Source organism: Gallinula chloropus (genome assembly GCF_964237585.1).
Source record: "Gallinula chloropus genome assembly, chromosome: 8".
NCBI lineage: Eukaryota > Metazoa > Chordata > Aves > Gruiformes > Rallidae > Gallinula > Gallinula chloropus.
Window position 1 is genome coordinate 10,597,661 of NC_140093.1, and position 17,192 is coordinate 10,614,852.

At 46.8% G+C, this 17,192-nt stretch overlaps 1 protein-coding gene across 1 annotated transcript in view; it reads left to right on the forward strand.

Annotated features, from left to right (window-relative positions):
• Nucleotides 1-17,192, forward strand: part of MB21D2 (Mab-21 domain containing 2) — a gene marked incomplete at both ends in the record, with an annotated part of 57,372 nt that overhangs the window by 38,618 nt on the left and 1,562 nt on the right. The gene's annotated exons all lie outside the window — the stretch shown is intronic.

Below are 17,192 nucleotides of genomic sequence, written 5' to 3' on the forward strand. Positions count from 1 at the left end.
GCAACTCCTCTATCTATTGATTCTTTTTTCCCCCTTTCAACTTAACAGCTTCTGAAAGACAGTAAACCGGGAAGAGCACGCATGCAGCCCGCAGTGTGTGGCTGGCTGTCCCAGACCTCACCTGCATGGCACGTGTGTGTGTGTCTGTGTGTGTGAGTGCCCTTGCAGGGGTGCAGGAGTGACCATAGCGCAGTCAGTGGGACGGTGTGTGGAGACAGACATTTGCAGCAACAGAGAGGAGGTAAAAAAATGTCTTCCCCTATTACCCAGGAGGCTGCTGGCATGTCATACCACTCACAGCAGCAGAGGGGCTTGCTCTGCTCCCTCACACACACCAGCTCTGCCCCAGGCAGTCAGGGGCCAATGTGGTTTACACCTGAGCTGGTGCAAGTCTCAAGCGGTAGGGGCATGCCCCTGCTGTTCTCCAGGGCAGGGGGCAAAATACCAGGGGAGTGCCCTGCAATGAGGCCAGCGTATAACTGCATTTTTTTGTTTCTGTTTTTAATCAAGAGTGATGCTTCAGGAGCCAGTGGAGGATGCTATGGGAATCCCAGCTTTGTTTCTGAGCAGGGGAAGGAAGTCTAGTAAAGCAGTTTGGTAGCTTGTAGCCGGGGGATAAAGGTAGATGTTCTTCCGTGTTTCTATGGGCCAAGTCCACACAGGAGCTCCTGTTACAGTTTTGAACACAAGGGTTGGCAGAGCAGTCTCTGATCTAGCAGGCATGTTTCGATTTGCCAGGGATACAGAGCTGGCGTGGTGGCCCTGTGTTCAGTTCAGCTCAGCTGAGCAGAAGGGGAAGTAAGGGAGAGAGGCTGCTGTCACTTAAGCCACTGGTGTGGGGAATGCAGCAGTGGTTTGGGGGCTCACTAAACCAGAACTCTGTATGCACTGAGCATCTCAAGCAGGCAAGAGAGCCAGTCATCTCCCAGTGTTCATCCTTCATGCAATCAAGAGATTGAGTTTTAGCAACACAAGCGCCCCTGAAGCCCAATTCCTGCATTTCCTCTCTGCCTTGAGCATTCTTTGCTTCACTTGTTTCCACATTTCTTTCTTGTTTCTTCTGTTATGCAAACTCTGGTCTCAAGCCTCTCAGCTGAAACACCTCGGGCTTTCAAAAGCATGACTCCGGATTGCAGAGTCTGTGGCTCCTCTCTGCTGCATGCCCAGCTCATCTGGCCCTTGGTCGAGTGAGCACCTAAATCAGGGAGCTCATGAGTGGTTCTGTTCACTGCTTAAAACCCATGTATGTCTTCTGATGTAAGCCCAGCCTGCTTTCCTTTTGATTCAACAATCATTCCTCATGGAATCTGCAAGCTTTGTGGCCATGTGAGCTCTGGTTGCCACATTCACTTCCTGTGGTTCCCATGCTATTTTGCTTATGTGTGTCTGTCCCTGCTACCCTGACTTCCCTAGAGGAGAGGATTTCCTCCTGTGGTCTGTAAACTACCCTGCCACCCAGCCCCCTTGCATAACTGAACTGCTGGAGCTGCGCAGTCTTGCCCTACACACCACACCTTTCCTTTTAACTGGGATGGAATGGGAAAATGGGTGTGGAGATTCAGGGTTATTTTCAGATTCCTGGCTGAGGATGGGTTGGGGAAACAAGAACATGACAGGACACCCTGCATCCTGCACCAGTGAACATACACGTATGGAGTCCACTCTGGGCGTTGTGTTCCAATACCTGGAAACCAGTTCTGGAGCTTCAGATGTGCTTGCTGGTGGGGTATTTCTGGATATGAATGGCTTGAGCCAGCAAGAGAGATATCCCAGCAGTATTTCCCATGAGACCCTCTGAGCAGTATTGCCAGGGTCAGAATTCCTCTGGGGTATGTCTGTAATGAGAAAAAGGTGTGTCATCTGTTAAGGTTTCTGCTGGCTTACACCTAAGGTGTGGGTGTGACAACAGCTACCTAAATGCACCTCCAGAAGTGTTTGTAGGAGATAGCCAGCATCCCCTGAGAGCTGAGTGCTGTTGCTTGGTGTGGTCCTACAGTGCATGCGGCACCAGCGGTGCTGACACATTCCTTGTGCCAGCTCATTTGCTGTTTCTGTAAACTCAAAGGATACTTGTTGGGGTTTTTTTTCATTTGATGTTCCCTCATCCCAGATGTGTTATGCCTTGCCAGATGTTCACAACTGTCTGTGTTAGAGCACACGCCTCTAAGGCTGCATTAAGTGCAATACTCTGGGCTTGTTCCTTTGCTTGCCTGTAACTCAGCTGACACACGGACAGTTTGATGGATCTCAGTACTACCAGTGGAGTCATGGTGTAACCTCTTAGCTATTCTACAGCACGTTGCTCACAGCAGAGGGTCTGTATCCTGAATCTCTGAGGAGTCACACTGACAAAATAGGAATACAATTTCTTTGAGTAAGAAGCTAGATTTAGCTTCCAATTGTCTCTGTGATTTAGGTCCACTTCAAATTTAGTTAGTTCAGAAATTTATACGCTGGATCAAAACATAAAAAATACCACTTTACCATAACACTGGGCAGTATTTTTGTCTTTTTTTTTCCTTTTCCTTAATGTTTTCTTTCCCTCCCCATCTCCAGGTAGGGTCTCCATTTACTGCCCTGAAACAGCTCCAAAAACCCAATCCTGTTCCACAAATATATAGCATGGATATATGTGAATTCCTAGATAACTCTCTCTGCACTTAATTTGAAATGCTTCTAGACTCCTTGTGTTGTATTCGGTCTGTTCCGAGGATGAAGATAAGTAAGGGAAACTGATTAGATAGGCACTGATTTCGCCGCCTCTGTGGTCAGTCCAAATCAGCAGAGGACAGTGTCCTCAAACCAGAGCACCTGCTTCCCCTGAACACAGGAACTGCTCCTCTGCCTGTGCCAGGTGTGTGCTTGCTTTTCAATGAAGAAACAGAGAATCTGAATTTCGAACTAAACGTGCCTGCAGTGATTCTTTCAGAGCACTGATGTTTCCATGACTCGTTAGAATGCGTTAGCAATAAATTCTTAGCAGCACTTGTATAAACACAGTTGTGCTTTGAAGCCACGATGCGCGCTGCCTGCTCGGTTACGCCGCTCTGTAAAGTGGTGTAAATACTCAAAGAGGAATAACACAAAAGGAGCACTGTACAGATGGCTTGGACAAAATGCTGGCCTTTCCCTTCAGTCATCACAAGCTGGAAGTCTGGCATTAAATAGGATTTGTAGACAGTTTTGGTGTCTGTCTTGTGGCTTATCCCCTCTTAAATTTACCTCTTGCTCCCACCCCATACAATGTATAATATCAGAGGACTTCTAACGTACACTAGGTGAAAATTATGTACCATAATGTTTGATAGAAGATCAGTTGGAACTGGAGGTCTCTTTCCTCTCGTAGCAGTAATTGTGTCAGAGCTGGCTTCGTCCTCCTCGCTGTAAACCCTAGCAGGTGGTAGGGAAAGCCGGTTGTATGCCCGCCTGTGGCTTCTTCCCATGCCCGTACTGCAGGGTGGAAACTATCGCCTTTTGTTTTGAACGGTCTCCTTTCTCTCTGCTCACAAATCCCACAGGCCCGCTGAGCTCTGCAGCCCAGACACTGATGCGTTCGTGCCATCTGCTGACAGAAGAGATGATTGCATGTACCGGTTTAGCTTGAGGTTTTGTCAACTTCTGTTGGGATCTCATACGTGGAAGAGCAATGAGTAAGCCCGTAGCAAGGGGGAGTGTTTCCTGCTTTGTTGCTGGTGGCTGGGTAACTGGCAGCAAACTTTAAAATAAGATTTGAAGCTCAGCATTGTGTTCTAAAGAACCAGCAGCGATGTAGAATGTCTTAAGCTCAGGAAAGCAAAGAGATGTTTTAGTAGCAGCATCATTTCATAAGTCATCTTTCTGGGAAAGGGTAAAATGCTGCTTCCTCCTCAAACCCAAAGTTCAGCGGAATATTTCTTGCTTAATTTCTGAGTATTCAGAATATAGGTTGGGGCAGGGAGTTGCGGTTTAGCAGCCAATTCTACTCTACTTGGTTCTTCTAGTGGTGCCCCTGTCTGTGGGCAGAGAATGCCAGTCACATGTCTGGGCAAAGCAAATGTCACCTCCTTGGGAATCAACATGCGTTTGCCCTCCTCTGGGCTGTGCCTGTGGATGAGGGCTGGCTGATGTCTGAGCCTAGCTTGGAAGGCCTCCAACACCCATTCAGCACGACACCTTCCCTCCATGGTGGGAAGCAAAACTGAGAGGTCTTTTTGCCTGATTGCAGAAGTCCTGGTGGGTTGGTTTGTGAGCAAGGGAGAGCTGAGGAGCGAGTACTTGGGTAGAAGAACTCGCTGGGGCCTCAGGTCTGGTCCCAGCCATCCAAACAAGGTAGGTCTATGTGGGCACAAGCAGAACAACCCCAGCCAGAAAGGCAGTGCAGCTCACTGTGTGACTTGTGGTGCTGATCGGCTTGAGCAGCAAATCAGTATTTCTCTGGCTCTTCCAGCCCTTTCGCCAAGTGCAGCCAGGAGCAAATAAGTAGGATTGTGCACAGATGTCTTCTGGGCATCAGCTTTGTCTGACTTCAGGGTTGAACATCCCTGTTAAAGGGCCAGGTCACACCCTCATATTCCCACCTCTACCTCGTGCAATTAATTCTGTAGGCTACGTTAGCAAATTTAGGAGGTCTGTATTCTTCTTTGTCCATTAATCATAGGGCAGGGGGGCAGCTGTCAGTGGGCAACCAGTGAGGACTCTGTTAGTTGTTGCTTTCTGTGTAGCAGGGCTGTATTCAAACAGTATCCCTTCCTGCTGTGCTGGGAAGTGTTTTCGTGCAAGGGATAGCAAGCCCTGCAGGACCTGAGCATCCCCAAGGAAACTTTGTATAAAGTGTTTTCACAGCAACTTCTATAAAAGAGAGGTGAGATTTCTAATTACGGGATTGATTTGGAGAGTCTGTATTCTCCATGTACCTGCCTCTTCTAAGCCCAGCTTCATCAGCACTTGTGAGCAAAGCTTTTCAGCATTTTTCATTATTGCTGCAGGTGTATTAGGGAATTTGTAGGTTTAAAATTCAAGATTATGCACTATGTAAGGTAGTTTAATTTTTGAGAGAAACTTCAAATGCAGCACACGTGCTAGGACAAAATCTACCAGTACACTTATTTTTCCTTAAGGTTTATTACTGGAGTGATATGAAGTTCTCTATGAAATAAAGCAAAGTGTAAACAGCAGTTCTAGTTCTCACATTTCCAGAGGAAAGCTAAATGAAGTAACTGAACTTACTATGTTAGAGGGTTTGAATTTCCAGAGGTAGCTGTCTTTCCTCTGTCCTTCTTGCAAAAATACCTGGAGGAAATGAAAGTTGAAGATACTGCTATGATTTCATGACCTGTCTCATGGATATTTGGGCTGGACATACTGCCTCCTAAACGCTGGGGGGATTGGTGGACAGGATCCTGCTCCCCTGAGCTTTTCAGAGTGAAGCAGCCCTGATAGGAAATGAGATTTGAAGAGTGAGCTTTGATAGTCATCAGCTTTCCTTCGCAAAATGAGACTGAGATTTAGCTCCACATGTTTTTTTGTGGAAGTTTCTGAAAGTTCCCTGGACCCAAATTTTGTTTATGTCTATACTCCACTAGATTTTTAGATGAGAAAGGACTTTGGGACAAGGCTATTGGAGGGAATGTCTTCCTGGAATGTACTTGGTGAACTTTGTATTTGATCAGCAACAATTTTGCTTTCTCTTCTCTCCTTCACTTCATAATGCAACCATCATCCCGATGAGCTGAGGGATCAGTAGGTCTGCTCTAAATAAATGTGTGTGAGAGGCTTTGTTTCATGCCAGGTAAGCACAAAACCACTTTGTGACAGGTGTGGGGCTGCTCTCCTGGAATTTCTCCTGAGTGAGCCCAGCAGGCAAAGTGGGGTGACAGTCCCGTGCAAAGGGCCATGAGTACTTCATGCCTGAATGGCTACTAGCATTTCAAGCCCTGTTCCTGGTAACAGAGAACTATTCCCAAAATACAGCCCTCGTCCCACTGCAGATGTTTACAGAGCATTAGCAATCTGTGAACACTGCCAGCCCCAGCCTCAGAGCTCCACCAGCTCCTCCCTCCCACCAGCCAATTTGTGCACCTTATATGGGAAGGAGAGTAGTTGCAATACCTGGATCTTGTAGGGCCACCTGGCTATGTGACCTCTTGCTTCCTTAAGATCACAGTGTATTCCACCTTTGGAGCTCTGTGCTGGAGTGCCAGTGGCATTTTACTGTGTGCCTTCATTCAAGGAGGGCCAGGTTCTGCTCTGCTGTAGTGGTGACTGCTTTTCCCTTTGGCTCTTACTCTGATTGTTTCAGCCTCTGTGCTTCCTGGCCACTGCTTGTGCTGCAGGGATAAGAGATCCTTGACAGCTGCTGGGGCCGTGGACTTGGCGCTTGATGGAGATCAAATCCACACAGTGCTTCCTGCTATGCTCTTTAACAGATGACAGAACTCAGCTGCACATAAATGGCTATGAAATCCGAGAATTTAGGGACTAACAGTCCCTGTTAGAAACTTCTGCTGGCTTTTCTGCGCTGTCAAATATGACCTCTGCAAGACGAAGCAGGAGGGGCAGGAGGTAGGAACAATGGGACATGGCCAGGCAGGTTTGGGGGGCTTAGGTTTTCCTCTTATCTGTCTCCCATGGAAAGGGAGAAGGAATGCCCTTGAAATTTCTGCCAAGTGTTGCCACTCACTTCAGGAAGTGCTTCAGAGCTGCTGTTTTCTGCTAGCAGGAAAGCTGGGCTATTAACTTCTGCCCTGGCAGTGTGGATGAAGGGGAATTCTGCATGAATGTTGAAGCCAACCAGTATTTTTCATACAGCTTATGCTGTACACGGGACCTTGTCACCTATATGAAACATATTTGTTTTGATCTGGCTCCACAAAGCTTTGGCAATGTTGTTGGTGATGGCTAACAAATTGTTTAGAATGGCAGGAAAGCTTTCTCTTAGCTTGGTGATCCCAGACACAGCTGTAGTGTTTAATCCATTCCCTGCCTCACCTTGCTAGTCCACTCCATGCTCATCTGTGGTTTTGGCACTGGGTGTCTCAGCCATATTTGGCCTATCTGTCTTCGCTTCCCCCACTGTTTGGATATAGGATCTGTCAGAGGGGTTGGCCAGGACTGTGTGGATGGAGTCCAGTGAATTCTGGGTGATGGAGAGAGGATTCACTTCATGTCTTCATCTCCACCAGATCCCTCAGAAAGGCTTCTGAAGACATCTGCTTTCCTTCCGCACTTAGAGAACAGATTTCCTGCATCCAAGACACTTTTGGGGCTTGGCTGGTTTCCTGGAATTATCCTTCACTCTCCTTTTTTCTGACCTTCCCCATGGTGTAACACTAAATAGATTTAGTCATGGTACATGAAGAGAATGAGTGTGATCAAGGGGGATGCCATTCTGATCATGTCACTGACCCCAGGAGCCAAGTTTGATGGATTTTAAGGGAAAATCAAGAACATTAGATTGAATTACAGCTGTGGTTATCCATCAACCATTTGATGGCTGTTTGTTCCTCTGTATACTCCATGTGTAAGTTTTATCTTTGCTGGATGATTTAGTGGAGAATTTTTGAGTCAAGGACAATTCTGCTGTTTTGCAGGAGGTGAGGTAGAGCTGTTGTAAGAGAACAGACAGGCACTGAGGATGGGCAGTGGTCGTTTCAGGCCCAGTTCATATGGAATAGTGCTGTGATTTGCTCTGGCTGTGACTTGATTTTGCATAAAACAACTCTGCAAAGGAACAGCTGAGGAGACAACTTCCAGCATGTTGGATAACTGCTAGAAGGAGGCTTGACAGAACAACTCAAAGTATGCTTGTGTTCTTTACAGGACGTGAAGGTGTGATGGCATAACCCTCTGTTGGCATATGAACATGAAAGGGCAGCTTAGCCCTTTCAGGACAGGTGAACAACAGAAAACCACCCCAGAGGAGCCCAAAGTGCTTTTGCAACCTTGGAGTCAAGTTCTGTCTGACATGTACACGTGCTTCTCTGGCTGACTTGGAGCGAGAGGAGAATGTGTTCCCAGGTCTGGAAGGGAATGGCTTTGCTCATCACTGGAGAGATGCCACGTGTCTTCTGTGAGAGGCACCTGGCGCTGACTAGTCAGATTGGGATGAGAGCTTGAGGGAGGCTGGGAACCTTTTTCTCCTGTACAGCCTCCAAAACCACCTTCTGTCCTATTTCCACTGTTCTTTTCCAGCATCATCAACGCCCTTTGTAAAGCAGTGAGATTGGTTCTGGCTTCTTTAGGGAGAATGTCCTGAAGGTGAAACGAAATTCTGGGGAGGAGGACTCCATTACAGTGAGCAAACCAGCAGAGGCGTGGGGCTAGATTAGCAAGCAGGGCTGCTGAGGTATTTCCAAGAGGACTGTGAAGAAATCCACACAGAAGTCACCTTTTCATGTGACATGCAGTGTTGACCACCTCATTTCATGTATGGTGTAGCAATACTAGGGGCCACATAAGTGCTGAGAAGGATAATAGGGTATACAAAGTTTAAGTAAGTTGGACTTTTCAGTGTGGAGGAAAGCTGACAAAGTTGTGCAAAATCTTGAGTGGTCTGTGGAAGGTGTCATAGTTAGGGGAGTTTCTTTACTTCCTTGTTTTGCTCTTGTAAAGAGCACAGAACAGTGCAGGGCCTAGGAAAACAAGGGCAGCAAAGCCTCTCCTGCAAGAAACTGCTGGTTTGCACTCAAGAAGCTTGACCTGTTTTGTGTCTGCTGTTGTTACCTTGTAAGCAGATCCAGGAGAGTCCTGATGAGTCTCCCTCAATGGAACACCTTGCTGAATACTTAGCAGTGCTCTGGAAGGGTGTGAGCAGAAATGGCCCATCTAAACCATGGGTAGCCCTTGCCGAATATGTGCTCTTGGACCCAGAGGGTAAACTGATAAAGCAGTCTATCCCTTGCCAGATTTTATCTCTGGGGTTGCAGTTCCAGGATAAATGGCACCTTGTGCCGTTTCCAAAGGGAATTTTTGATTTATGCACACTTAAAAATATGGACACCGTCTGGATACAGTGTACAGTGCTAAGCAGGGTGTAGCAGCAGGCTGTTCTTATAAGCACACTTTCTGCCCCTTTTTCCTTCTGTTCTGCTTGTCAGCTGCTCTCAGACTTCATCTCACATATTCTTCAGACCCTAAAGCACCTCTCGACTTGCACTTCATATTGTTTGTAGGCTTTCAGCTTCCAGACCCTCTTATCTCGGTTTGGCTACTCTAACTCTGGAATAAGTCCACTGGATAAGCAGACTGGCAAGCTGGAAACCCAGTAACAGTTTGGAGGGTGGCTCTTAAAACTCTTTACAGCCCACAGCAGAGTTGCACAGGAGTGCAGGGCCTCCCTCTGAAAATGCCAGTTCACAGTCCAGCCCTGACACTGTGCTCTCTGTGACATGGGTATTTTAGCCAGGCAAGTCACTGCAGTAACAACACTGCTGGTTTTGGTGCCAGGGTGGGTTTGGGTGTTTGTGGCAACACTGTCTTGCTGTACAGGCACACACTGTGAGCCTGGGCTTTTTCTCCTCTCTTCTCCCCTCTTCTTCCATCTCTCTTCTTTTTTTTTTTTCCCCCTTGCATCATGAAATGCCCCTCTGCATTGGCATACAGGCTTTCAGCTAGCTGGGTGCCTTCCACCAGGGCACCTGGGAACTGGAAAAAAAAAACTGGGACACTACTTTGTTTTTAAAGAAGACTTTGGAAAAAGAAGCTGGTTTCTTTTACAAGGGGGGTGCTGGGTCCCTGCAGTGTGTTCTGTCACAATATCACAAGATTTCTAAAAGGAGCAGCATCAGTAGGACACTGGTGTATCAGTCTGCAAAGAGCAGCATCCTTCGCTTGCCTCCCAGGTTTGACCGAACTGGTATCACAGGGTTCAGTCTCCCCACTCCCTTCCCACCCCCTGCCTGCTTCCGCCACCAGCCCTCTCAAAATGTGCTTTGTAACTCAAGACTCTCCTAAAGAGCTGACTCTCTCAGTTCTTCTGCGTAACAAAAACTTGTGCCGCTCATAAATAGATTTGCAATTACCAAGGGAAACAGAAGAATCAGTGCAACCCAGCTGCATCAGAGCCGGCCTCCCATCCTGCCTTAAAGCAGCCCCTGAAATTCAGCACACGTCACTCGGGCGCAGCGGAGAGGCCTCTGCCGGGATCTTTCCTTTGAACAACTTTCCTCTTCTGCAGGATCTGCTGTTTGCAGCAGAATTGCCAAGGAACTGCAGAGCGACTGTCTAGCGCCTCTACGAAAAAAACACAAAAGCTTTTTCTTCTTTGCCTCGCTGGGGTTTCATGTTTTTCTCTCAGCAGCCAAGGGTAAGAATTACCGGAGCAAAGAAGAGGATCCTGAGATTTATCCTGAGCTTACAAATTGTTTCTCTGCTAATGACATCCGGCATGTGGTTAGTGCCCTCTGAGTAATTCCAGCCACTTTCTGAGCATCCACAAGGTCAGACTTCCGTAGCTTCTGGGGTTTACAGGAGGGTAATGATTTTATAAAGAAGAAAGAAAAGGCATCCACTTCAAACTGGGTAGAACTGGGAGGAAAACTCGACAGCCCTGACTATTCTGGATCCTGTGGAAGGATACAGCAGTAGAACAGAGGAAGGCAGTGGTATATGTGTGTGATCACAGATCACCTTTACAAGGAAGAACCTTTCTCTATGTCTGCTCCCTAGGCTGCCAGAAGGCAATGATGGGGGCATACAACCAGAATAGTGGGTTTTGGCTGCCCCAGTAAGATGAATGGGCACTATCCCTGCCTTGGACAGCAGCTACATCAACTTCCTTCAAACCTGGGTGGGCTGAGCTTGTCTTAGATCCTGGGCTCAGGCTCTGCATCCCCTAAAAGTGCAGTTAGTTTCCCACTGGCACATTTCTGCATATCCCAGAAAAAAATGCCTGGAGCTGGGGCATGTAGTGCTACAGGACAAGCTTCCCTACAAAGGCTTTACGCTGCTTCTTGCTGGAAGTGCTGAACCAATGAAGGGAAATCAGATCTGTTGAATCAAAAGCAATTCCCAGCATTTCTGGTCTCCTCAGAAACATGGGTGCTTCATGAAACCCCTCTGGAGACCTTCCCTGCATGGGAGTTCACTTGCCCCTGGGCCCTGGTTGGGAATGGAAGAATTTAAACATACAGCCCTACTGATGTCAACGGGGACTTTCTGTTTCTTCCCAGGCGCTGGGGGTGCAATAGCAGCAGTGTGATGCTCACTTTCTTTCAGTACAATTGCTAAAATATGTTGCTTAAGACAATAGTCAGGACTGTACGAGGCTGGCTGCAAGTAACAGGAAGCTTCTGCTAGAGCACAAGCTAATGGTTTGGAGGTGTTTAGACACTTTAAATGCAAGGTCAGCTGATGATCAGTGCCAGAACATCACATCATTGGTATTGATTGAGGAAATGAGCATCTAAACCTCTTATTTTGTGGACATCGTTACCCGCAAAGTAAGAAGGAACAGGGGGAATAAGATATCAATGGGAATGCCAGTTCAGGTGTTGGATTTCTCTACAGAAAAATCTCAAATTTTATAGGCTTTCTCATGGTGTGTGAGGGAGACAGAGGAGTGGGGAGAACGATATTTCTAATTCTGTCCAGTTCTCCTTTCACTTCTGTCCATGAGCATGTGTTGAAGTGTGTAAAGCATCCAAGTGTCCCAGTTCTGATTACTTACAGACAGCACTCTGTCCTTAGACTGAACCCACAGTTCTTTGGGTCTTTGAGCAGGGTTGGAGAGGTTTCTCTGGCATCTTCTGAACTGCAGTGTGGGGCTCAATGCTTACTCCACGCTGCAGCTGTTTTTAACAGCTGATGTTACGCAGGCTTGTGTTGCTTCTCAAATCAGATTAGATGGTAAAGTCGAGAGGGGAGCAGAAAGGCTCGGTAATGAGGAGCAGCAGGCAGCATCACTTTTACTTGCTGAACTGCACTGCACAGCTGCCTGTGGGCTGCAGCCAGCCCCTTGCCATCGACCTGGGCTTTTTTTCTTCTGGAGACACAGGGCAGGCTCCTGGCTGTATACCCCACAGACAAGCTTGTGTGCATCATTTACATACCTCTAGGCATCATTGTGGCCCTAAAGGTCTTCAGCAGCCTGGCCAAAGTATCTGTGGTTTAGTAGCCTCTTGCTTGCCTTCTGTGCTGGTGACATATAAATACATGTGCAATCTTAGATTGAAGATGATCTGCAAGGGGCTACATTAGCTTTCTGAGCCAGCTTGCAAACCCTTCCTGGCACAGAAAGTCTGTAAAGACTTTTACAGAAACTCGTGGTCCCAGCAGCTTCCATGGAGCCTTGCAGGCTGTGCAGGAGGAGTGGGTGAGTCAGGGGTCAAGGAAGAAAATCAAGTCTGTGCACTGCATGGATTGTCTCCTCCCCAGCAGGCTGGTATGAAGTGTGAGCAAGGCATTTGCTACTGCTGATGCTGGGATCTAAGTTGGAGAACAGGAGCAGTACAGAGCTAGTGCCTGGGTCTGGCTTGGCTCCCAGAATAACTCCCATGATACGCTTCTGCACGCAAGGTTTTGCAGATCCTCCTTTGCGGAGCCTTTCTGAGCACCCCGCTGCTACTTTGACCTCTCTCTAGTTCCCATGCAGTGCAAGGGTCCCTTAATTCAGTGACTGCCCTGAGCATTCCCCCGTTCGGTTTTATGAGACCAGGTTAGACTAATGGAATGGCATCTTTCTTTGCTCACATTTTCTTTTGGTAGCAATTGTTTTGTATCTAACCATTGGGAAGGAGAGCTTCAGGAAGAAATGCCAAATTAGGAAAAGCATGTGTTAGCAGAAAGGGTTTGTGTCATTTTTTCCTTGCAGTCAGTTTCTTCAAAGTCTTGTAGGTTGCTCCTTACTTACACAGAGCTTCTGGTGGAACAGCAGCAGATCTCAGTGTGCACTGCAGTCGTCATGCAATCAGTTCATCTGAAACTCTGTAATGGATGGAGAGCAGCACTGCATTGCTTTTGTTTAGTGGGAAGAACAGTCTCTGTGTCATGTGCGTCACAGTCCCAGTTCATTCAAGGATGCATCTAGATGTTGCATAAAAGCAAAATCTCTTTTCTTTGTCTTTATTCTCTTTGTATCACAATGCTTGGAGTGGAAATAAATCCTATTTTCCTGCCACTGAAGGAACAACAATGGAATGAAATTCTGTCTGTAGAACTCATTTGCTCACCCCTGTTGGGTCAGCTAACCAGCAAGCTGGGCTTACAGGTGCAGCTTCTGGTTCTCACATTCCCTGTGTCTCTCATGTAAGCATAGTTACCTGTTGTGATGTCAGGTTTTAAAGCTTGGAAAGGTCTTAAACTAGTCACACAGGTAGGAAAACAGAAGTTCAAGTTCTTGCTTTAGACAGAAGTGGTAAGTGAACGCCGATCTCTCGCTTAGCAAAGCATCAAACAAGATTTCCAAAAGAACATGTCACACAAGATATGACTGCAAGTTGTGTGTCCTGCCTAGTAGCAGTAAGAGACCTCTTAAATATCTGTGGACCTACTCTGATGCTATGAGAGCTAGTCCTTCAGCCAAGATAATATTTTATGTGTTTTCCCACTACAAGTTCTGGTTTTGGTCTATACAGACAACTCCACAGGGCTTCTAGAAATTTCACAAGATTATCTGTAATCCTTATTCCTTCTTCCTCCCAGATGGTCCTGGTACTGGAATGAAAAGAAGAGGACTCAAATGGCACACTGATGCTATTATCTTAGGTACTTGGGTCAAGTACCTATCGATATGTTTCTTCTTTCTATTTGCACTTAGATTCTTTCAGAGCTGGAGTGCCTACTTCTGTGGTACTTACACATGGTTCTGTCAGTTTGTGTTTGGGCTGTTAAAACTTGGGATGAAAGCTTTGTGCCAGGGTACTGTATGCCATACAATGTTGCCTAATGGGATTCCTTGAAATCCCTTCACATGTCAAGTAGATTTATGAATGGGGGGGTGGGGGCAGTTTGAACGCATTGCAAACTCCTAAAGCCTTAGCAAATCCTGAATTTGGCCATCTCAACTATTTATAGAGCACTCCTTGCCTGTTCTAAATATATTTTCCTCAAGGGGCCCTCATCTCAACCCCCTGCTCCACAGTTTAAATTGGATCAGCAATGCTGCGATGATCCGTTAGCAAAAATTCCTTCTCTAGCTCTGTGGCAGAGCTGCAGATGTTGCTGGTCCAAGGCCTCGAAGAGGAAATTCTGCACAAGGCAGAGCTCAAGGGTTTGGATTTAAACTTTCTTGGTTTTCCTTGTCCAGCATAGGAGGAATATAAAGTAACTTACTGGCAGTGTATGGGACCTTTTGCTTTCAGGAGTCTTCAGCCCCAAACTAGACTTAATGGTGAGCACGCAAAACGTTTTCTTTCTAGAGGAAGTTTAAAGTGTGTCCTGCTTGCAGAGAGCTTTTCCTATTCCAAGGATGCTTGAAATTGGTGCTCTTTTTTTCTTCCTCTGCTGTGGGGAAAAGAATTTCGAGTACCTACGTGCCAGTGCTTGGAGAGCTGTGTCCCTGACTCTATAGGCTGGTACTTCTTAAAAGGTTTTCCATGCAGAAGCCTTCTCTTTGCTAGCTGGCACTTTGTCACCCCTCTGCCAGTAGAGCAGGCTGTGCAGGCTTTGTCCAGACCAAGCTTGGCGCTGTGTTAGTGAAGGCAGGAGTGATGTAAGATGATGTAGAACTGGTATTGCAGGAGTGGCTCCTGCTCTCCTCTGACTCTGGAGGTTGATCATACAGGCACACTGTTGTTTTCCAGGCTGATGAGCACAGGGCATTTAGAAAGCAGGGCTTGAGTGCCACTTGCTGTTGATTGAATGGAGTCAGACTGTCAACTCTGTTGCTCACACATAAGGATGGAGGATCTGATCTGTTCAAGCCAAGGAGACCAACTCATCCCACAGTAGATTCCGTAGTGGACAGTCTCTGGCTTTGAAAAAGAACATTGCTTGATTTTTCCAAATCAAAGGCTCTGACTGTACCATAGGATAGAAGTTTTGGTGTGAAGGGTGCACTGCAGAACTTCACAGGTCATTTTTCATCCTTCAAGTTTAAAAATATTTAGAAAATAAAATATTTAGAAAAATACATCCTTTATTGAATTCTATAGGTTTGGGCAGTTTCTTCTGTAGGGTAGTGTCCAGCAGGACACTTACATACCCTGAATAGCTGTGCTGCCCCACCATAAGGGTTGGATCTGACTTATGTGCATGGAAAAGTGCAACTGCTCCCTGTCCCTATGATGTGATTGATCCAGACTCTACTCGCAACCAAGATGTCAAGCACCATGGCTGCTTGCACTGGTTCAAGGACAGGATTTGGAAGCAGTGTGTCAGTGCTGTTTCCAATTTAGGTACACATGAGAAATCCCCTCCTTCTGGGTGCAGTGAAGGAGTGACTGCCACTTACTTGACCTCAGGGATGGAGAAGCCTGTGCAGGCATTGCTACTTCGTGGCTCAGGGTAATGTAGATCAATGTGTATCTAAGCATCAGAAAACATCTTTTGGTTGACAGAAGGTTTAGGGATGAATGGGGCAGCATGTGGCAAGATCACAGAATGGGATTAGTTCAAGAGTTAGCAGGAAGAATTTCTTAGCACTCCTCCAGAATTGTTTCCTTCTCTTGCAGCCTTTGGAGCTGCATGAAATGGAAAGGGTTATGCCCTTTCATCCCTGGCAGGAAAATCATCCCAGCTTAGTGCAGCAAAATGGGCTGGGTCCAGTGTTCTTGGAAGTAATGAAACAAAGTGTATTTAACAAGGAATTTCACACAGGGGATTGCACAGTTACCCTGAGTATTGCCCCAAGATGCATTCCTTCTCCCACACAGTACTCTTCCTACAGTCCCCTTGGCTCTTCCAAGGAATCGGTGTTAGTATGGCTTTAGATTCTGCTCTAGTCATGGCTTACCTGTGTGCATGCAGACAGTGTTTCCTTGCCCTGTCCTAGCATGCAGGAAAGGGTGGGTGACCCCCTCCAAAAGCACTGCAGTTCCACTCTGCTGATTGCAGCACTCAGCGCCTTGGGGTGCTGCTGCTGCACTCTGCTAAGGGGACCCACTCAGTTCAGGAGTAGTTGCTATCCCATGGGGATGCATTACGTCAGGAAAGGCTCTGCAGTACCTGGGGCTATGCCAGAATGGGTGCTCAGGCTCGGGTGCTGATCATTTGGCTTAGCACTTTAGTGAAGAAAAACTCCTAATGCATCTGTCTGTGGTTCCTGGTCTGAGAGTATGAGTGCCAGCTCTCTGGCTCACCTCCTCACGGCTCTGGCTAGTTATTCCCACTGTTGTCTCTCTAAGACTGGCCTCCCAGTAATAGAAGGTCACGGCCTGACCACTCTTGATGTAGGCAAACTGCAGTGCCTTTCAAAAGGTAAAGCAGCACATGCTAACAAAACCTAGTGCATTTGTGTTTGTAAGAAATAATGATGTACCCCTTTTGCAGTACTTGTAAGAGATTCAGCTTCTCTGTACAGAGTCACTGGCCTTAGTTCTCTTGTGGCCTGGGTGTGAGGGCTGAATGCAGGCTGGAGGGATCGAGAGCATTTAGCCACAAGACTAACACAAGGAGTGAAACAGCCCAGATAGCAGAAGCAGACTACAGAGCAGTCCAAGTGCAGAGTTCAATTTTAAGCCTGATTTGAACACTGAACAAGGTGCTAATATCTCAGCTACTGTGTGGAGTTCCTTCTCAGTCTGCTGTTGGTGTTCTGTGGGCAGGGTACAGAGGTATATGCAGAATACACGGTAAAAAATTGGCTTTGTGCAACCTGTGCAGGAAGTGCAGGGTGAAGGGGAGCATCTGGTTTTGGTGAGGAAAATAGAAATCTGTCTGTGGAAGTGGTCAGATATTTGATGGCATGATATCATCAGAGCTTGGAGAACCAATTTCAGAGCTGGCTTCTGTAAGTGCCTGATAGTTCAACCTCTCTCCATTGCCCCATAGGAGGAGGATGTATTGCCTTCATTTGTGTTGCCTCGTTCATCAGTAAATGTAAAGCAGATTGTCAAATCAGATCTGCTTGAACTGGCGTTTGTAGCTGTTCCTTCCCTCACACACAAACCAACCCCCTGATGTGGACCCAGCTTTTCTCTTACACCAGAGAGAAAATAAGAATAGTGAGTCAATTAATATTCTATTTTCCTTTTGAAGTGTTGGAGTAGCATTTGGATGCCATGGAAATGAGCAACAATATGGTGGAAAACTGGTTTAGAAGGTGTTCAAGAAGTCAA